Source organism: Chlorocebus sabaeus, unplaced genomic scaffold (genome assembly GCF_047675955.1).
Source record: "Chlorocebus sabaeus isolate Y175 unplaced genomic scaffold, mChlSab1.0.hap1 unalloc_scaffold_337, whole genome shotgun sequence".
Lineage (NCBI taxonomy): Eukaryota > Metazoa > Chordata > Mammalia > Primates > Cercopithecidae > Chlorocebus > Chlorocebus sabaeus.
Genome location: NW_027327634.1, coordinates 292,263 through 315,358, shown reverse-complemented (window position 1 = coordinate 315,358; position 23,096 = coordinate 292,263). Strand labels below are relative to the sequence as shown.

Genomic DNA, 23,096 nt, shown 5'->3' with positions numbered 1-23,096 from the left:
GGTGGGAACTGAACAATGAGATCACTTGGACTCGGGAAGGGGAACATCACACACCGGGGCCTATCATGGGGAGGGGGGAGTGGGGAGAGGGGAGAGGGGAGGGATTGCATTGGGAGTTATACCTGATGTAAATGACGAGTTGATGGGTGCAGCACACCAACATGGCACAAGTATACATATGTAACAAACCTGCACGTTATGCACATGTACCCTACAACTTAAAGTATAATAATAATAAATAAATTAAAAAAAAAAAAAGAAGCAAGGCAAATGAGTGTGAGTCATTTTCCTTAATCCTTAATGTGTCAAAAATTACCACATTGGTCAAGCTGGTCTCCAACTCCTGACCTCATGTGATCCGCCCGCCCCGGCCTTCCAAAGCGCTGGGATTACAGGCATGAGCCACCACGCATGGCTGAGAAGTGTTTGACAGAGGCTGAGGGGAGGCTCCTGTCCCTTCCTGGGACATCCACATCTCACCCAGCTTCCGACACCGACTATGACACTCGAAGCATCACAGCAAGGGCAGCTGCATCCCCGCAGTTCTCTGCACTAATGCCACAGTGGCGTGAGCAGCCACAGCCCTAGAGCTGCCACTCAGCCTTATCGTGCTGGCACAAGCACAGCAGAAACTATCAAACCCCCAAGAAGGAGGAGTGGGGACCCAGGGGTGTGAACCAGGAGGAGGAATGCGGCCCAGGGGAGTACGGAGGAGTGGGGGCCCTGGGGATGGAAATGTGAGGGAGGAGTGGGGGTCCAGGGGGGTGAACAAGGAGGGAGAGTGGAGAGTGGGGGTCCAAGGGAGTGAACAAGGAGGGAGGCGTAGGGGCCCAGGGCAGTGAACCAGGAGGGAGGTGTGGGGACCCAGAGCAGTGTACCAGGAGGGAGGAGTGGGGACACAGGAGAGTGAACCACGAGGGTGGAAGGTGGAGTTTGGCCCAGCGAGTGAAACAAGAGGCAGGAGTTCGGCCCAGGGACTGAACCAGGAGAGAGGAGTGTGGTCCAGGGAGTGAACCAGGAGGGAGGTGTGTGGTCCAGGGAGTGAACCAGGAGGGAGGTGTGTGGTCCAGGGAGTGAACCAGGAGGGAGGTGTGTGGTCCAGGGAGTGAACCAGGAGGGAGGTGTGTGGTCCAGGGAGTGAACCAGGAGGGAGGTGTGTGGTCCAGGGAGTGAACCAGGAGGGAGGTGTGTGGTCCAGGGAGTGAACCAGGAGGGAGGAGTGTGGTCCAGGGAGTGAACCAGGAGGGAGGAGTGTGGTCCAGGGAGTGAACCAGGAGGGAGGTGTGTGGTGCAGGGGGTGAGCCAGGAAGGAGGAATGTGGTCCAGGGAATGAACCAGGAGGGAGGAGTGCAGTCTATCGGAGTAGGGAGGAGTACGGTCCAGAGGAGTGAACAAGGAGCCTCTGGGGGTAGCAAGTTCACACACCACAAATACCTCCCAATCTATCCGCGTGCAGGAAGGGGACGGAAACTGCGCAGGATCTGCAGCGCTTTCTCCTCACAGATGAGGAGGATACCGACTCACGCATGAAATCAGAGCTAAAGTTCTACCACGGTGGGAAGACGCTTCACAGACCCAAATGGGTGCAAAAAGAAACCAATCATACAAGATCAGTGGATGGAAAGGGTCAGAAATTTAAGCCTGTAACAAGCTTTCAGAAAAACTTCATTTGATCTGCAAGATGACTGCAGCTCTGCTGAATCATTTCTGCAAATGTCTAACTCGCGATGAGCAATCTCAGAGCCGTTCAAGGAGTAACAAAATCAACAGTCCTCCTGCCCCTTTCCTCAATGGGAACACTTTATTCTGTCTTCTATTCAAATTAAGTATCTTGCAAGGGAGTTGAAGAAAACTGCATAGCAGATTTTAAAACTTCAATGCTTTTCTCAATTTTCGCCACATTCTGATGCATTTTACTGACTACACGGCCAATAAGCCTAAAGTTTTTTGCATCGATAAAGACAATGCTCCTTGTAGCAATAGGCTTTTTCTTTTCTATAAAAAGATCTATAATTTCAGCCAGTAAAATGGGCATTTCACAAAGATTTTGCACAATTCCTAGCACAGATTTTAGCAAAATAAAACCGTTATCTTTCTGCAATTAAATAACCAAGCATAGGAAACTGCACAGTTAACATAACCATTCCATTATTTTATATAAACACAAATGAGAAAGTAGAGTATGCTTTGGAAAACAGTATTTCCACATGACAACGATGAAGCAGAAAACAGTTCCTCAGCCTCATATGACATTTGACAACCGAAGAACTCTGGCCCAAGCCCAGCCTGGTTAAACGGAAATGAAGTAAACATGTGAGTGACCGAGGTGGGGCACTCTGATAGTCACAGTCCAGGAAAGAACAGCTAACATCTTTCTTCTTCATGGGAAAACCAAAACATACTCGAGAGACCTTGATTCTTTAAAACACAGTCTGCCCCAGTACTAACCTTAAGCTCCCATTGATCAAGATTGCTATAACCACAGAGGTGTTTTTCCAGGCCCTCGAAAATCACGGACATGGCACATACACAACGTTTTCAAACACTCAATGCTACCAATTTGTTAAATGCGCTGTGATACCGGAGGTCTTGTGCAGGACCAGAAGTGTCGCAGCCTGGTTACCTGTCCTGGTGTTCAATGCTTTGTATGTGCAAAACCTGCTGTTACAATTTACTGGGCTTAATGTGATTCAGTTCATCACAGAAGAGAGCTATGACATTTACTTAATTCCACGCACAGATTCTCAGGTTCACCTTCCACGAGTGACTGTTCTGTCCACGAGACAGCGGAGGGAAGACCCAGGAAAGGCCCGGGAGATGCCAGGTGCTCACAAACTGGTATCCGTCTGCTGGTTCTGGCTTAAAGGAAAACAGACATAGAAGCAGCTAAAAGGGCTCACTACACCTAATATCACAATGTTCTCAAGTTTACCTTAGCCAAAAATAAAAGTGGAAAAGCAAAACTACTCCAGGGCATGATTCCAGTGCTAATCTGAAACATGAAATATTTAGAAGACAAAGCTTATTTTGAGTGCAAGTAATATACACATAAAACACTGGTTTCACAAAACCCAGTCTTTGCGATTGCTTTTATAAAAAGTAAAGTTCTCATGAGGATCGCATACATTAACTGATTTTCAAATGAAGGGACTGGTAAACTTCAGGGCATATGATTTCTGCCACACACGAGGGGAGCAGTGAGAGAGAAGAGCTAGGATCAAGTGTGCTGAAGCTGTCCTAGGACTGAAATTCAGTTTCTGCCAAAACAAAAACACAGGAGTCAACTTCCATAGCAAGCTCTGCTTGAGAGCGACAAGATGTCAAAGTTGCAAAGGAGCTTCTCCCTGTATGGGCACGTGTGATCCTTGCAAAATCATAGCTCAGCATCATCAAAAATCAGGAAAGAACACAAGCCTTCCAGACATGAAATCCAAGAGCAGAAGGGAGCAGAGTCCAAGCTTGCTCAACAGAACTGTTCCCGGACAACAGCACAGAGGACGTCACAGGGAGGGCAGGGCAAGCAACAGCAGCTTCCGTGTTGCCGCAAGCAGGGCCTGAGCCAGGGGAGCAGTCTCCTCCAACCTGACAAGGAGGCACGAGGAGCCACGGAGAAGTCAATTCAGGGTCCTTTTCAGAAAGGGGCAACAATAAGAAAATCTGGTCTCACCCACCCCATACCCCATACTGTAGCAGCTAAACTCGCACGTGCGTCTGTCACGTTCCCCGACCCCTCTTGCAGATGCTCTTCCTGCACCCGGGTGCCCGTCTCCGTGCTGCTCCTGAGGCCACACCTGTTGTCATCCACTAGTGACCAGGAATTCACCTTTGTCCGGGAGAAGCAAATGCAGAGTTCACACACTCCTGTACAGGTTTGTTGGCCGAGAATCTAACTGCACTGTCCGATTCCAGATGTGCTGGTACCGAGGAGAATGTTCAATGTCTGGCATTTAAAAACCGTATCAGTGGGTTCTCCTGGGACTTCCAGGCAGCCGCACGAGGGACGGAGCTGTTGCCCTGTTACCCTGAGCCAAAGCAAGGCTGAGAGGCACACACCACAGGCCACATCACACTCGAGCACCGACTCGACACTTGCTCGTTCGTGTGTTAAGAGTTCAGGGTACAGGCGACAGACAGGCCTGATCTCAGTCATGGGACAACAGTGACTGCCCACAAGTCCCGTATCTAAGCCCCGACTTGCCCATCCAGCCTTCCTTCAGGAACAATGCCCACCTCACAGTGCAGCCATGAACGCTAAGTCAGCACGTACATACACAACCAGATTCATTGCAATTGTGCTTTCTACAACAAATTAATACAACCAGGCGCTATCATTGAGACTGAATAACCTATATTAGAACAGAAGATCAGGCCAGGGATGGTGGTTCAGACCTGTAATCCCAGCACTTTGGGAAGCTGAGGTGGGTGGATCACTTGAGGTCAGGAGTTGCAGACCAGCTTGGCCAACATGGCAAAACCCCATCTCTACTAAACATAAATTATCCGGACATGGTGGCACACACCCTGTAACCCCAGCTACCAGGGAGGCTGAGGCATAAGAATCACCTGAACCTGGGAAGTAGAGGTTGCAGTGAACGGACATTGTACTACTGTGCTCCACCCTTCCAGCCTGGGTGACAGACCAAGATTCTCGTAAAAAAATAAAAGGTCAAGATGAAAACTGATTGCCAAGGTCCATGTTCCATAAACTTCAAACAAAGTTCATTAGCTGGTACTTGATCAAGTTGTTGATTTCTTCATTACAATCTTGTATATCCTTCTAACATGGCTCAAAATGTTTACATTTGAGCATACCTCGAGTATAACAAAAAATAAAGTGCCTATATTTCATAAATGAGCAAGTTCCAGTAAGACTGCATCCTGCTCTAGTTAATCCTTAGACAACGTAAAACTGAACCATCCTGACATAGCACTGACACATGGTACAAGAATAATGACCTCCAATTAAATCGCTAGATTTAGAGAATACATAAATATAGCTTATCACTAATTCACCAGCGATTAGCAAGATTTTAAAGGAAGAAAAAGTATCGGGACTGTAACTAGGAATAAAGGCAAAAATAAACACGAGAAATTAGTCACGTTTAAATCAATACCCTTTCTGTGGGGCCGTAATAAAGTATACACAACAGGTGTGCAAGCTGTCATGCTAAGCTGTCACCAAGCTCTCTATGAAGGTGGTAAGAGCGTCCCAAGTCGCAGAGCCTCATATTCCTATTTAAACGCTACACAGCCAACACCACACTCAGCACGCAGTGAGAACTCTGAAAGCTCTGAGGAACGCATGATGGGATGAAGGGCCTCAGTCCTGCCATCACCCTGCTGCTTATTAAAAATATAAAACAAAGCCCTGCCTTCAAGGTGCTCAGATCTAACTAGTACAAAGTTTTGCTTTTGACGAGTTAACTACGAATGATGAAGACTCTCAACAGCTGTGCAAAATGTAAGGCAGCCTAATAAGAGGAACTTGGCTGAGAGTAAACCCAGAGATGGTTTTTTAACCACAGAAGAGGAAAGAACTGAAGAACCTTACAGAAAGTTGACAGCAATTTCTATTTCTCTATGGTAGAACCTGGAATTTACCTTTGAGACAGACTGTCCTTCTGTTCTGAAAAATCAGATTATTCTTGCAATCCTCCATCAGGACTGAAATTCCCAAAGGCATGGAAAACCAAGTACTAATTTTAAAACCCCCCCAAAAAACTACCTATGATCTTAGATGTGAGATTTAGTGTTCTCAAATTCCAAATTTGGAAATATTTTGCACAAAGTCCTTATTTTCCCTGTTTACTTGAAAGCTCTCTATTCTTTTGTCCTAAATATCTTCTTTCTCATCCTTCCAAACAGTATCTGAAGATGAACTTACATATCGTTTTCAATGTTAACAAAGAAAATACTACATTTGTCACGAACTGTTTATATTCACAACTCTAGGAGGGATTTTGCTACATCGTGAGGAATAACACGAGGCAGTAAATACGCCACGAATAAAGAACAGTAGAAAGTGGACACGTTTCCTGATGAGTGCCGATTTCTCATTGAGTTGCTGACAAAGTTATAATACAGAAAGCTAGACAGCTGCTATGTTAGTTCTACCTCACTTAAGTGACCGAGTCATTGTTGTTTCGGTTCCCTTTCTCGTCTTGGTATGAGACACACCTCACAGAGTTGTTTGTGATTTCAGGAACACACACATCAATCAAGTGACTGTTCCTAAATCGTTGCAAAGGATATAGTAACCTGCCAAATTTCAACTAGGTTGCAACAAACAACTGTTTTCATCCTACACTCTCCGGTGCCAGCGAGATGGTGTGTTCTTGGATCCCTGCGGGAGCCCTATTCCTGGTGCCATAGAGCACACACATATTTACATCCACATAGTGTAAATTTATGGTACACTGTAACATATGTACCTGCGTAGAGCGTACACACATCCAAATACGTAGGGTGTACATAAGTGCACTACATGCGTACAGAGTGCACACACATCCACATCCATGTGGTATACATGCATAAAGTGTACACACATCCAAATACAGTGTACAAACAAGTTCACTACGTGTGTAAAAGCATAGAGCATACACACATCCATATAGCAAATGTACATAGGTAAGCTAACACATATATGCATGCATAGTACGTACACCCATCTATATGCATACAGCGTGCACAGGTATACTATAACCTGTATGTACATGCATATGGCATACACATGCACATCCGTATGTACACAGGTATGCTATTTGCTATATGTATACACGTGCGTATAGCATACACTCTTATCCAATGTACGTAGGTGCACTACAGCATGCATACACATGCGCAGTGTACACATATGCACATGTATACAACGTACATCAGTACACTAACGTATAAAGCGTATACATATATGCAACACTGTACATACATATGCAGCATGTGTACGTATTAGTGTGTACATATCCAGAAGTTTATTCAGGGTGCATAGTGTACATGCATGCTTGTGTGCACATATGTATATATACATCTGCAGAAATAATGTGCACATACCCACATGGTGTACGTACAAAGGTATGTATATGGCATTAAATACATGCATGTAGGTACACATGCAGAACAGATAGGTGTCCAAGTAGTGTGCATATAACCATAGTGACCATAGATACACACATATACACATGTACATGCATGCCTACAGCATTCACGTGTGTACGACACAAATATAGTGTACATACCTATACGTTGTAAATACATGCACAGTGGAAATACACGTAGTATGCATACACCACATACACACATGTACATTTATAGAGTACACATATACCGAGACCCAGAACGGGTCATGAGTATTAATACTTCGGAAACTCTTCCAGTTCTACCTAAGTGAATTTTTTTTCAAACTGTAATAGAACTCATACAAAAAGGGTTTTAAGGAAATGAATAAAGCTAGTGACAAAAATCAGTGGGAAGGGCACAACCACTTTCCCTCAGAGTTCTCGGCCTGACCGTGGAAGTTCAAAGGTTTCCTAATGCAGTACACATCAGGACTGACTCACGATAAAGCACTCCTTAAAAATTAAAAATGTGTCCTCATGTTTTGGCCTTTGAGACAAAGCCTCTTAGTTAATCGAGTTCTGACTGAATTTGACTCACAGTGCTCTGGCAGATTCTTCATTTTCTGGTGAGACAGATGAATGTCCCAGGGTGAGGGCAATGCCAGCCCTTTCAGGGTCAGCTTTTCAAGGAGCGATGTCTGGCAGAACACAATCCAACACCATAGTAGGATCCCCCACCCAGCCACTTAGACGCTTTCGGGTACTTACTCGGTCTCCTTGTTTCCCTTTCTTGAATTCAGCTGGGGGGAAAAAACCCAAAAAAATCAAAACCAAAAACAAACAGCCCATGTGTTTATGCGTCTGAAAAGTTAATACATCCACATCTAACTTTCTAAATGAGACACGGCAGGTATGATGGTCACTGAACAGTGGCCACTGTTGAGAAAATACGAAGTCTTCTGCAAACATGAACGAGTTTCTAGGAATACAAAAGTCAAGGGAATTTACTTCACATATTAAAGCTGTCAAGGGTGCTCATCAAAAATGTACTTAGAGGTTTTCCTTTAAAGTTATTTTTGAAGATTTTTAAGTTGCAATACTTAAAAGCCTCTGGGAAAAGAAAGGATACAGGTATCTGGAAGATTTTTAATAAATGATTTTCATGTCTTTTTGATAACGTTAAATAAGGTCAGCCTTGAAGTAATGGGTTCCACTACTCTGAAACTGTGGATGGAATCCACAACACCAGACAATTGAATAAACAGCAAGGCTGCACACACAGGACACAGGCAGTGAGCCAGCCTGACTAGTTGTCAGCTTCTGGGTCAGTTCTACCCAGTTCTGCCCAGGCCCCACTGGAGATGAAAACGTGCCCTTTAGAAGCCTTGAATCCCCACCTTTCAAAATCTAATCCTCTTCAACTGAGGCCCAAGTCCAAAAATCTACTGACATCTTAGCACCTGGTAGGCCAGCTGTTGCCTAGCCTTTTTGGCACCAGGGATGGGTTTCATGGGAGACCATTTTTCTGGGGGGTGGTTTTGAATTGCAACTGTTCCACCTCAGGTCAGGCATTGGATCATCATAAGGAGCACCTCCGAGATCCCTCACATGCAGTTTACGATAGGGTTCCAGCGCCTAGGAGCACACACAGCTTATGATAGAGTCCCAGAACCTAGGAGAACATGCGGCTTACCAGAGGGTCCCAGCGCCTAGGAGAATACGCGGCTTATGATAGGGTCCCAGAACCCAGGAGAATATGCGGCTTACGAAAGGGTCCCCGCGCCTAGGAGAACAGGCATTAAATGAGTTGGCAAAGCCAAAATCCACCGGATCTACCACTCCAAAACAAACATACACCACTGCCCAATATTGATGGGAGCCAAAAACATGGAAGTCCTGAGGGCCCACACTGACCAGAGCCAGACACCACTTCTGAAAGAACCAAGCATGTGCCTAAAGATCACCCGTGATGACCCAGGAGAGCAGCTTTGAGCAGAGACAAAGGTGAAGGAGAGGCACATGGGCCAGGGTGCTGGGTGTGCCCGTCTGTGTGACCTCACTGAGATTGCTGACCTCTGGCCCTTGGTGTCCGTCCTGTGGAGGAGGTAGCCCCCAAATCCCTGCCTCCCTTCAGCACTGACTGAGGCGGTCCTGAAGTCTCCCCAGGGCTGAGGCTGCTTCTAATTCCTGTTAGCTGCACACCCACATAAAAAACAAAAAACAAAATATCAAGTATGCAGACAGGAAAAGAAAAATATGCGAATCTTCCCTTATTCAACAGGCATTTAAAGAGTAACAGGAAAATTGTGATAGTCTTTAAACAACCACCAGCTATCACGTCCTGTTGACATGTTTTAGCTAATCAGGAACACCTTTACCAAACACCTGTGTGTTCAGGAAATCAGTTGACAGGTCCCAAATAACCTCGGAGCTTACGACCTGACCCCCACTCACGTGCATCCCCTCTCCAGAAGAACGTGTCCTGGACACCTTTCAAATGGTGAGGAACAGGAACAAGGGTAGCTTTCCCTCAACCCCACAAAACAAGCTCGACCCCGAGGAGCCCGGAGAACAGCAACGTTTGTTTAGATGCTTTCCCACTGACCTTGTCACAGCAAACGTTCCCATCCCACACAACCCAGTGTTTAACTCTCGCTGGGATACCAGCAGCCGTCAACCCTCAACAAGCTGGAAACAGAGGCCAAGCTGACAGGAGGCCTCTCTCCATTCCCTACTGAATTCGCTCAGGACACGGATGTTCCCAAACACACATGGCCCCGAGTATTCCACACCTGGAGAACATTCTAACAACAGACGCTGCAAAGACATTCCCCTAAAGAGAAACTCAGTTTCTAACTTCCCTTAGGGAAAAATATGAGGCCCAGAACTTTCCAGAAAATCACGTGTGGGAGGAAGCCACTCACCTCTGGCACTTCCTAAACCTGCCTTCCCGCAGGTGCTCAGGGATGCCCCCGCGACAGCCCCGTCCACCCAGGACGGCAGCAGGGCTCAGGCAGCCAGCACCTGGGCAGCAGGCGAAGCAACCCCAGGGTGAAAACGTCATCCCAGGCACCACTTCCCGGAGCCCCTCAGCAAGAAAAACAGAGGCGGGACCAGAACCGAGGGCTGACTCGAGGCTGGGGAGCCACAGACCCGCACAGCTCAATCATCGGACACGCTCTGCTGTGGACGGAGGAGCCCAGCCCAGGGAGAGGCCAGCACAGAGACTCTCGTGCCGGCTCCATGAGCCAGCGTCCTCCAGGGCTGCAAGTTTATGATCACAGCTTCAGAATTTGTTTCCAGAATCTTCCGGAATCAAAGACGCACCAAACTGTAAAGCTGCCAGGACAGCAGGGCCCAGGAGCAGGCTCAGGGGAGGACCACGTAGAAACCCCACGTGTGCATGCTTACTCCACACAGGCCACCCCTTCACCCAATACTATACACGCAAACGCATGTATGCACTCCATACACACCCTCAAATACACTCACCAAATATGATGCGTGTACACACTCCACACACACCCTCAAATACATACAACACACATGAACATGCTCACTGCAGCCACACCTGCTAAATACACTCACCACACACGCACAAACGTGACACACCTGCACACTCATTCCAGACATCACACCCCTCACCAAGTACACAGGTGCACACACCCCCAAGTCGAGAACCTGCAGACTCCACAAGCTTTGGTTTCCCCCACTGTTTCTCTCATCACATGAGATCCACACACAGGTGTCATTTACTGACATCTAACACCTGGGGAGGCCCTTAGACAGAACTGCAGTCACAAGTCGGCTTCATTCAGGCATTCATCACCAGTCTCCTGAAGCCACCTCCTGTCCCCACGGGAAGGGAGGCCGAGACCGGAGACGTCACTGGGCTTACAGATCCCCAGGCTGGCAACCCAAAGAAATGAGGAGGGCTCGGCCACGGCCCTGGAGGGAGATGGGTACTGGGCTCAGGTATGGGCAACATGAGTCCTCATTTCCATACCGTGTCACCTACGACAGCGTCAGGTGAAAGCCAGTGGTTTGGCATTCCTGGAATAGACAGTCCTGGAATTACAAGCAAAACTTTTTACTCCTCCCCTCTGAACACATGAGGTCCATGGTCCCCTCACATCTAACACTGGGAATCCGAATCGGTGACTCTTTCTGCACCTGAGGACCACCCAAGAGGATCCACACCTGCTACAACAGCAGCACCGCACCTGCTCTGCAGGGGAGCAAAGCAAATCCCACCTTTATGAATAACACTGGATTACCCCGACACTGGCAGCCTGCAGTGTGTATATCGTCAAGCCCCCAGATCTGCGCCACCTGCAAGAGGAACACCAGTCCTTAGTCCAGGGCTCTCAGGACAGCTTTTGAGGAGGATGCTAGCACCCTTCTCATCTCCCAGTGGAGAGGAGAGGTGGCCAGGGTCAGGACTGGTGTATCAGGAGGGTCAGGGTTCAAACCCCATCTGCCTCGCAAAGCAGCCCTTACCGTTCAAGTGACTTCTATCATCAGTCTTAAAATGTACCACAGTTACCAGCAATTCTGAGTGTTGTTCCTTGGGACGTCATAAGCAAACATTTTGTTAGAAACATTTTGCCAAATCTGCTTTCAAAATCCTATGTTATGAAATGACTAATGAAAATTTGAACTATGAAATAAAGCACATAGTTAAATGAATCCCAAAATGACTATGGCGAAGGAAGCTTTAACTTGAAGTGAAAAATATCCTCTAAATGACATCAGCCAGAATTATCTTCAATCATTACTGATCCCATACGCTTCAGGAATTATACAGCATCATCCCAGATATGAACTTAAAACCATGAGCTGAATGCACATTTCAGCACAACCAAAGTTCTGCTATAATAAGCAGCACAGGCGTCTCTGGAGAGGATTTTAATTGGGACTACAATGCGCACGGTGGTAGTAAGAGGTTTCATGCAGGCTGTTCTCCAAGGTGCGACACAGAGAAGCACCACTAACCTCAAAGACACCTGCTGCTTTGTAATGAGATGAGAGATGATGTGGATGGACTACTGTAAATATTTGAAAAGGAGAAACAATGCAAGGAAAGAATCGTATCAGTTTCCCTTTACATTCTTAGAAAAAACTGATTTTTCTTTTGGGATGATTTAAAAAGAAAATGACATTTCTTTTTTTTTTTTTTTTTTTTTTACTTTTCTTTCTGAGACTGGGTCTTGGCTCTGTTGCCAAGATTGGAGTACAGTGGAGCAATCGCAGTTCACTGTAGCCTTAAGTGATCTTCCCACCTCAGCCTCCAGAGTAGCAGGGACCACAGGCACGCACCACCACACTCAGCTAACTTTTCTGTAATACAGATGGGGTCTTGCTATGTTGTCCAGGCTGGTCTTGAACCCCTTGGCCTCAAGTGATCCTCCTGCCTTGACCTCCCAAAGATTTAGCCTAAGCGACCATGTCTTATCCAAAAATAGACATTAGAGCAAATGCATTTCTATAAGATTTTCTACCTCTTTTCACTGGGGAAAAAGGTAACTTGCCTCCAAGGGTCGGAGACAAAGCCGTTACTGCAGACAAAAGCGCTGTGCATCCCGGGAACCGCTACACCACGAGGCACGGCCGTGCACCCTGGATGCAGGAGTAACACACGAGGCTAGCACAGGCAGATGCTGGCCCTCTCCAAAAGTACGCCTATCCTTCCTCCTCTCCTCAGCCCCCTTCTCCCTTCAGGCCTCAGTGGCTGCTGACAGGGGAGAGGCCACAACTAGAGGAGGCTCTCAACTCCACCAGGGACAGGAGCCCCGGACGCTGGGGACTCAACTGCTGCCCTCTGCGCCCATCTCCTTCTGGTCCAGCCTTCTGAGGAGCCAGGCGTGGCCACTTTGACCCTCTTTCCCTTCTGTGGCTCCTACAAAAACCAGTTCAGCGAGCCCAGGCTGCCTAACACTCCAGGGACACCCGGCACAGGCCCCCTCCATGAGCTTATCCAAGCTCCTGGGACCAGAAGGGTCTTGCAATATTTCACTTTCCAGTTGAGCATCCCCAGCCTGAAATCCAAAGTGCTCCGAAGAGCATTTCCTTCGAGTGTCATGAGGAAGCTCGGAATGTTTCAGGTTTTGGAGCATTTTGGAGTAGGGACTCTCAGCCTTAATTTGAACCTCTTCAAGGAAGCCACACACTGAAGCCCCTGATGTCCACCCTACACAATCCCAGCACACCCTCTAAAGTCCTCAGCAACAGATTTTCTTTCTTCAAAAATAACCACAAGTCACAAACTCACAAGCAATCACAGAAGGGGGTTGTGGACACCCGCACAGATGATGAAATTTAACTGTCACATTTTTACCTGAGTAATTTAAAGTCATTCCTCAAAACACACCTGTTTTACTGAATTGCATTTTAAGGTGAACACACACAAATCATTTCAGGGAAACAAACGTCACTTTGGGCTGCGTGTGGTTTCTTGACTCCCGTGAATAACTCAGCGTTCACCCTCACTTCTGGATAAGGGAGAAGATGCAAAGAAATCTGTTAAAACAAAGACATGAAAACAAGTTTAAGAACGGTTTGAAAGGTTCCTCCTGTCCCCCTGGAGGGGAGACGAGGACACTTGGAAAGCTCACGGGGGACAGGAGCACAGCCTCCTCGGTGTGTCATGGACACTGCCTCGCCAAGGGGAGAGGATCATGTCTGGAAGACTCACAGGGGTGGCAGCACAGCCTCCTCAGTGCTTTCTACACTCAGCAGCTTCAGAAATTCCTGCAGAAGCAGAACACATCATGAGAACTGAGACTGGAACACCCCAAAGAAAGGGGACAAGGGGTCAAAAAAAGCATTCAATCATTACCAAGGAGCACGGGCATGAAGCCGCTTTAAAGACCTTATGAGAACTCATCTTTAAAGTGTGAAACTCATAGGCGTTTCAGAAAATAAGGGTAGCGCGAGATTGCTCGATCAGCTCAAACAGGCTGCCGTCCCTCAGGCCATGAAGTCCCTGAGATGAGCCTCTCACTGAGCAGAAGTCACTCGCATCTCTGCCAGAGAAAGGACTACAAGTTGACACATAACCTCATGAAACCTGGGCTTCAGCCCGCCGACAACAGTGAGTCTGACACGGTACATCCTTCCACATGGTTAACCACCACAGGGGTTCATCAGACAACCTCGAAGGGCTGTGTCTGTCCAGCTCCTTTACCAAGTTCTGGATTTTTCCTAATGTACTATAAGCAGCATGTTCCAGTAGAGACATAATTAACTGACTCTAGGTCCTCTTAATTTTGAAATTAGAAACACACTTGGCCAGGCACGGTGGCTCATGCCTGTGATCTCAGTACTTTGGGAGGCTTGGGCAGCTGGACTGCTTAAGTCCAGGAGTTTGAGTCCAACCTGGGCAACATTGTAAAACTCCATCTCTACAAAAAATACAAAAATAAGTCAGGCATGAGGACATGTGGAACATGTGCCTGTGGGTCCTGGCTAGTCAGGAGACTGAGGCAGGTGGATCGCTTGAGCCTGGGAGGTTAAGGCTGTAGTAAGCTTTGCTCACACCACTGCCTGGGCAACAAAAAGGTTTTTTTTTTTTTGCCTGTCTTAAAAAAACCAGAGAATAAGAATTATATACCTGACTAGCCCAAAATAAAAGAGGCCTTGTGGAACAACCTGAAACACAGCTGCAAATTCTGGCAGGGCCTCCCCTGGCTTGATTTGTGGTGAGTGCAGGACCGCTCTGAAGGATAGGACCCCAGGCACCTTCCGAGACTAGACCTTACAGTACAACTTCCCTTCGCTGGACGGAACACTGGCCTTGGAGCCTGGGACACCCTGGAGCAGTGCCACCATCCCGAGGCTGCCATGGCACAAGCAGGCCCTACTATCATGAAGCCTGGGACATCCTGGGGCAGTGCCACCAACCCAAGGCCACTGTGACACAAGGGGGCCCTGGTGCCACTGAGAGGCTGCACAGCAGGTCCAAGCCCAGGCCAGGAGTGAAGAGGCTCCACATCCTTTCCATCCCTCCAGCTGAGTCCACAGATGTCTTGGGGCAGAAATGCATCACCCTCAATGTCCACGGGTGAGTTTTTGGACACAGAATCTGGAAGCGTAAAAGATGGTTCTCGGCTGGTTGGTTGCCGGCTCGGATCTGTCCTCTTTCCACACAAAACCTGGCTCACACCAAGCAGCGTCTAAGTCCTGGAAGACCTGCTAAACACAAGTGCAGTTACAAAGCGGAGAAACTGGAGGGGGTCGGGCTGTGTTCCAGTGGCACCAGTGTTTCTCAGGAAGACCCCGGTCATTACAGGGTCCAGGGCAAGGGCTTCCTGGGATCCAGGACATGGAACAAGAACCCATTTCCCGATCCTGTTGAATATGAATCGGCTAAGGGCCAGTTCCCTCGGAGGACTGAGCACCGCCCCACAACACCTTGGTATGGGTATGTTATTACATACGTTGGTATGGGTATGTTATTACCCATACCAAGGTAATAACAAGCCTGTTACCAGCAGGAGGTTGGTGATGAAGACATGAGGACCAGATGAGCACGAGGGATACTGACAGATCATCTCTGGCACCGAGCAAGGGGCGGACACTACCCCGTTCCTGACGCATCAGCCCTGGCACTGAGCGAGGGGTGGCAGCACGGCCTGTGCCCCTGCAGATGCAGAGGGATGTGAGGGGGACGCAGGCTGGGCTTGGAGGCTAACTCAACCACCTGCACTTGCACTTGCGTTCCTCATGGCAGGGAGGTGAGGCACAGGCAGCATTAGGGCTCACCTTGCCCCCGGGCTGCACTTTTTTCTGCTTATGAGTCGTGCTCGCTTTACATGGACAGGCATAGCTATAATAATGGTTCCCTGATTATTTCGCTGCCTACATAAAGGGCTTTCAGAATTCACTTCCATCCTTAGGAAAGGCGGCCAACACCAGGCTGTCTCCCTTAAGATGCCATGTCTCATATGGGGGAAAAAAAAATCAAGAGAAATCAAATAAAGGCCATAAAATACATCAGTTTCAACACTAAAATTTAATAGTACGCTTTAAATTGAAGATGAGTTAAGTCACATTTCCAAACCTCTGAAAGCACGGTTACTGGGAGGGAATGGTTTGCAACACACAAACGCAGCTCTGTAGAAGTGCCCAAGCTGGATGAAGGCTCAAACGTCAGTGCAAGGAGAAAGTCTGAACAAACTCTCTCCTGCCCTGCTGCTGTCCTCTTCCAAAACACACTGTTTATCTGTCAGTTTAGAACAAGGCCTAGGGAGGTGGGAGGCAGGCCTGGGAGGGTCACCTAGCATCCAAGCTCCTCACCCACACAACTGCGCTGAGCTGAGCAGTACACATAAACACAACTAATTCTCCCCAAAAAGAAGACGGAAGGCAGCACACTGCCACGCCAGGCACCCTGCAGATGAGAAGATTGAGGGGAGCCAGAGGTACCTTCAATCTTGCTTGCATGGTGGAGGGAGAGGAATAATGCCACTCACTTGAGTGTTGCACAGTTCTTTCTAGCACTGAGTGGCAGAAAATAAAAGTTATAGATGCTTCCTCAGATAAATGTTTCTGAAGAACTGAACATAAATTATGTTCAGGAAATAGCATTATGAATGCCTCAAGTGCTTCTGTTTTCAATAATCCCAGAGTAATTCTATAAACCTGGGAATCAGTCTCACCCAACTCCAGGATCACGGCCCAGGTGACGTGGGCACACATATCCTGAAGCTCCAATGCTCAACTAAAGTGGGGCGAGTGAAAATGATCCTGGGTATAATTTACACGGACCCAGGAAGGTGGCTGAGCCCCAAACCCCTAAACCAGGAAGACCAGTGTCCTTCAGGGGCCTCACCTCTGTCCTTTCCCAGCCTCTGGGAACCACCACTCTGCTCTCTACTGACACAAACGCCCCTCCAAGGTACAACCAGGAAGATCATCATTCAAAACTGAGGAACGTGGCAGAACAAAGCTGTCAGGAGATTTTAATCACCGACACCACTTGTTACATGACCCAAAGATGATTAAAATCCCAGGCCCTTCAAGACTGAATGTTATCTATACTTAAATGCATTTCATCACCATATTGGGGGGTTATTCCTTTGTTTTACTGCAAATATATCCAACTGCTGTAAAAGGAAAAGGCAATTTGTTAATGAAGCTTCTTGGAGTGTCTCAACAGGCCTCGAGGCAGGATAAAAGGCAGGACTTCCTGGCAGAAACGCTCAGCTCTGAGGTCAGGTGGAGTTCTTGAGCACCAACCAAGGCAAAATAAGGTCGAAGACCACACCACACTTTCCTCAATCACATCTTCATTCCATGTTTCCTTCTATTTCTCACGACTTCGCTGGGAGAAATTGTGCTGAAAGAAAATGGAAACACACACATACATAGGAGACCCTACAGATGCTGAGAATGGGTGCAGCCGTCACAGTCCGAATGTCCTTTCAGGGCCATCTGACCTGGCTGAGATCCAAGTATCCAAGTGCAGGATTGTACGTCAGACCCGTGAAGCCAGGATTAAAGCCACTGAACGGCAGTTTTCCATCCCACGGAAACCGGCCTTGCTAGGGGTTTCCTCGGGGACCACCGACCTCACACCACCAACCCTCAACTACTTCAACTAACCTACATCATGGCAGAGGCCTCTCCAGGCAGACCAGCCCTGCCCAAGTCCTGCTTCACGGCAAACCCTCCAGACAAACGTCCTTGGCCTCCTCCGGGAGGCTGTGCTCGGAAGGTGCCCTCATTTACTTCTGTGGCTCTGAGACATTTAACTAGAGCCCAACACATTTCTTCCTATTCACATAGTATTGAGTTAAAAGATTTTTAGGAGTAAACTTTCACTGGGAAAAATACCATTTCAGGAGCCCCAGTGACCACAATGAAAATGTTTTTACCTTCCCTTACGTGACATCGGCAACACCAGGTCCAGGAAACGTTCTGGATATCAGATAATGGCATATCCACTCATAGTAAGTCTTGGTCTTGTTTCACAAGCTATCAAATGCTGCCCAGAAGCAAGAAAAACCCCACAATGTGGCAGGGAGGGGCGACCAGCGTGAGTTCTAAGGCCAGACCACCCGGGTCTGCTGACAGCGTGGCGAGGGGCAAACAGTGCAGGGTCTAAGACCAGACCGCCCGGGTCCCGCTGACCGTGTGGCTTCAGGAGTTTCCTAAACCCTCTGCTCTCCAAGTTTCATGTCAGAAAAATGCAGTGATAACCGTGTCCACCTCATTTAAATATATGTGTGTATATATATACACACACACACAGACACACACATATACACACACACACACATATATATACTCCAAAACTACAGCCCTATAAAGGCCATTAATCCTAGTTATCCTCAAGGCATTGAGCGATCAATAATGAGCCATCCCCCTGCTGCTGACCTGCCTTAGCCCCACCCTCCGGAAACCTCGCATCCACACCAGCCACACAGGATGAGGCCGAGGAAGGAGCAGGACTGTGTCTTGGGAACTTAAACTCTGGAAGCTGAGTTAAATCGGTGCCGCTCAAATCTTGCCACCAACTATCTTGTTAAATTGGGAGATTCCATCTCTGGGGATCTTGAAGGAACCTGAGGCTCTACACTGAGTGAGGTGAGCACTCGTGCTGCAATGAGACGGCAGGGAAAGCAACCGAATCTGGGGTCGCAGCTGCCTGAGGCTTGGGTCCCACCGGGAAAGTGGCACCAGGGCCCTCAGGACAGCGGCGGAGGTCCCAGGAGGCAAGTCCCGGCGCAGAGACTTATGGACCCAAAGATTGCTCCAGGGCCAGGAGGGGCTGCTGTGCTGACAGCCACGAGGCAGGCAGCCTTCAAGCTCCTTCAGCTGCCACCCTGCAGGCAGGGAGGACAGTGCCCAGACCACCCCGGGGCTTCCCCAGCCTGCCAGGCTGGTACTCTTACTCCAGCCACTGACAAGAGTCCCCATGTTGCAAGCTAGGTTGAAACAGTGCCTCAGGCCTCGGGGCACATGCACACCCCCTGCAGGGCCACTCCTACCCAACACCTGGGGATGGCTATTCCCACACATCCTCAACTCACAGCAAAACTTAAAAATGAAAGTCGAAAGATACAGCCAGGAAACCAATGCCTAAGAAGCAACTCCACGGTGACTCTTCCTAGAGCTATTGCTATTGAACATCTTTAAAAACATTTCCAGGCTGACTTCCTAGAGCTATTGCTATTGAAAATCTTTAAAATTCTTCATTTCAAAATTAGCTTTTATTACACTGTCTTCCCTATTCCACCAAGACTCTAGAAAACAAAACCATTACAATTTCCAATTCTATCTTATAGCAAGTTAGAAATACATATGTTTCCTCAAAGGATTCTACGTGTTTCCTTGGCAATATCCTTTCCATGCCCCATGCTACTGCCCCCAACAGGGAAGGCTTTTCCAACCCAACCCAACCCAACCCAACCCAACCCAACCCAACCCAAGGGCCCTGAGACAGGCCCCTAACGAATCGTCTACAAACTCTTGAGACAGGCTTGCCCTGACAAATCATCTGCAAACTCCATCTTCCATTAAAAACAGTACTGAAAGTAAGCATATTACCACCTTTTAAAAATTACTGTAAAGTGGACAGTGTTCAGTTCTGTGAATTTCGGCACAAATATTCCCATAATCATCATCACACAAGCAGAACAGTCCAACAGCCCCAAACCCACTCACGGGGCCTCATAAGCATACCCTTCCATTCCCAGCAACCACCCTCTCTGTGTTCTCCCATCCCCCGGGTCTGTCTTTTGCGAGTGTTGTCGCAAAACACTCGCAAAATCACGATTTCCTGGGCATCGTGCTTGGAGGTGCACCCGGGGTGTCCTGTGATCAACAGCCAGGCCTCGGGGCTGCTGGGTATATATTATTCCACGTATGGCTGTGACACCTTGTGACCTGTTTTGGGCAACTATAGACAGCGCTATTAACATCTGGGCACAGTTTTTCTTAAACATCAGATTCTGTTTCTCTAGGGTAAATACCCAGGATTGGGGTCACCGGGCCCCACGTTTGTGTGAGTTCAGTTTTGTAAGAAACTGCCAAGCTGTCTGCACCGTGCTGAACCCCAGCATTGCACAGGAGTCCCGACAGCCTGTCCTCACCAGCACCTGGGGCTGTCGGAAGACCTTAGGCGCTCCAGCAGGGGTGTGAACAAATTCACTTCGGCTTCGTTGCACATCTCGGTGCAACCAGTCATGTTGAAGGTCCTTTCAGATGCTTTCGGGCCATCCTCCCATCCTTCTCAGCGAAGCATCTGTTCATGTCTCTTCCGCTTTTAAGTCAGGTGGTTTGTTCTCTGTCATGAGCCATGGGAGTCCTGTGCATTCTGGATATGAGTCCTTTGCCGGCTGCATGGTTCACAGAAATCTTCTCCCCGTCTATCAAAAATGTGTTTCTTCAATTCCCTAGGGGTGTCTTTTATATTAGAAGTTTAATTTTGATGTGTCTTACCTACTTGTTTTCTTCCTTGATTATGGATCATGGTATGGCTAAGAGCTCTCACCCTCGGTCTCCACAATTTCCCTTTCTTTTGTAGTTTGATATTTTACATTCAGGGCTATGGTCCACCTTAATTTTCATACAGGAATTTCTCCCTATTTTCACTCTTTTGCATTCGGCTGTCCCATAATTCCAGCACCATTTGTTGAAAAGACTCAAATTCCACTGAACTGCTTTTGCGTCTTTGGATCTGTTCTGGACTCCACTCTGTCAGCTGACCCGTGTGTCCATCCTGAGCATAATTTGTGACTTTAGTGGCTGTCTCTGTGAAAAAAGGAATTCTGTCTGGAAGCAAAAACCACATTAGAAATGCTCTAAATAAGATTCTTCCTGTTGGCAGGAGAGCAAAGCCACTGCCCTAAGCAGAGGTGAGGCCTCGACAGCTCCCGGGCACAACCTTAACACACAATGGGGAAGGGAATTCATTTCAAGGGCCACAACGTGAGACCAGCATAGCCATGAAAACTGCAATAATTTCACAGCAGAATGAAATTCATAAAGAACTGCTGAGAAGCGTGTGATAAGTTACATAAATCACTGTTCCTTAAATTCTGACGGTTGACTAGAACAGAAATAGCTTCATGGTACAGTTCAAACAGGAGAAAGGTAGGTAGGGGTGGTTTCCACACCACACAGGGCCTGCAGGAAAGAGACACTCTTCCTCTAAACGGGAGATCCCGGGAGTGATGTGGTAAACCATGGTGAGAGGCAAGGAACTGTGCAAGCCGGAGTCGCGGCCTTGGCCCCACCACGGAGCCTGTGTCCTTGAACGACGAGGCTCAAATGTCAGGCCAGGGCAACTGAGGCAGTTATCAGGGGACAAGAAAACGAGCACACGGTGGACGCAAAGGTCTGAAATTGCGCAGCAACTTCGAGTCAAGTGGGACAAACTGACTCAAAATACAGGTTCCAAAAACCATCACAGAGAGCTGTTCCTCGGCTCTGGAAAGGCTAAGTGACTAATGCCCACACTGAGCATCTGCTCCCAGAGACGACCCTGGTGACCTAAGGCCCAGCTCTTCCGAACCCGCGCCGAACCTCAGTGAGGAACTTTGTTGGTATCTTATGGCACATTGACATGTTCCCTTAAAATCTGGTATTTCATCAACAATGCAGGCGCCAGCTTTGACTCGTACACATTTCAATTAAACAAGATAATTTACACCCTGACCATGCCAGGTAAGAGGTTTACTACAATCTTTAAACAGCCAGAGGCTACAGTCTGCTCCTACAGAACACCATGTCTCTACAAGTACAATGGGTTATTTACTTTACATGTCTTCACTTGCCTAGTGCTAGAAAGCAGATTAAAAACAGAAGGAACCCAGAAGCACTATTGAATGAGACTCAAATATCTTGCAGTCATCATCGTGATGAGACGTTTATTAAACAGAAATGTTCTCCCCTGTAGAAAGCAGCACATATCAACACACCGATAACTGTCGCCAGTATTCCAGATCATCTTCCCTCCCATGGCCACAGTGCAGGGCAATGGACCACGCACACCTGCAGACCCACGGAAAGCGGGGTGACACGGCCGATTCTTGTAGCGAGCAGACCAGGGTGCACTCAAAGTGCATCTCTTTCCAGAGGTCCGCCATGGAAAGTTACACATTTATTCCACGAGTTAATGGCACTGCACTATACATTTCTGTAAGATTCTCTTAGCAAGCTTTTCCTTCTGCCTAAAATGTCCTGACACAAACTGAAAAAGCTCTTGGAGCTGCCAAAGACTTCAGTATCCCCTTAACTATTGTCATGCACGCCAGTGTGAAGAGACCACCAAACAGGCTTTGTGAGCGCAACATGTCTGTTTATTTCATCTGGGTGCAGGCGGGCTGAGTCCAAAGAGTCAGCGAAGGGAGGTAAGTGTGGGGCCGTCTTATAGGATTTGGATAGGTAAAGGAATATTACAGTCAAAGGGGGCTTGTTCTCTGTCGGGCAGCAGTGGGGGTCACAAGGTGCTCAGTGGGGGAGTTTTTGAGCCAGGATGAGCCAGGAAAAGGAATTTCACACACACAAAAAATCATCGCTTAAGGCAAGGACCGGCCATTTTCACTTATTTCTGGTAGAATGTTATCACTTAAGTCCAGGCAGGGCATTTGCACTTTTGTGATTCTTCAGTTACTTCAGGCCATCTGGGCGTATATACGTGCAAGTCACAGGGGATGCGATGGCTTGGCTTGGCCTCAGAGGTTTGACAACCATAGTCTTTACTTTTAAGGTGTGGGGTAAGATCATATAATCCCCAACTAAGCTCCTGATGCTGTGTGCGGCATCCAGCAACAGCACATTCCATTCCTGGATTACATTTGACTCAGGAGTGCACAGTGAGAACGATTTGTGGTGAATGAAACACCAGGCAGGAGGTTGATTCCACTGGGCAGCTCTTCACACACAGCCCAGTCGCTGAGGGGAGAGGAAGAGGCCCACGCGCGTCCACCGTGCTCACGCCCCCTTGGAATGCACCCCACTCCTAGAGACCTGGACCCAAGGGAAATCTCACCTAAAAATGGGCAAACCCTCACTTTGGCAGAGGGACAGGGACTC

The 23,096-nt window shown here is 47.9% G+C and overlaps 1 long non-coding RNA gene across 1 annotated transcript in view; it reads right to left on the bottom strand.

Annotated features, from left to right (window-relative positions):
• Window positions 1–10,747: 10,747 nt before the first annotated feature.
• LOC140711230 (uncharacterized) overlaps window positions 10,748–23,096 on the bottom strand; it is a 48,602-nt gene continuing 36,253 nt past the window's right edge. The window contains exon 2 of the long non-coding RNA XR_012092386.1: window positions 10,748–13,571. This is a non-coding gene — a long non-coding RNA (uncharacterized lncRNA). The remainder of the gene's footprint in view (window positions 13,572–23,096) is intronic.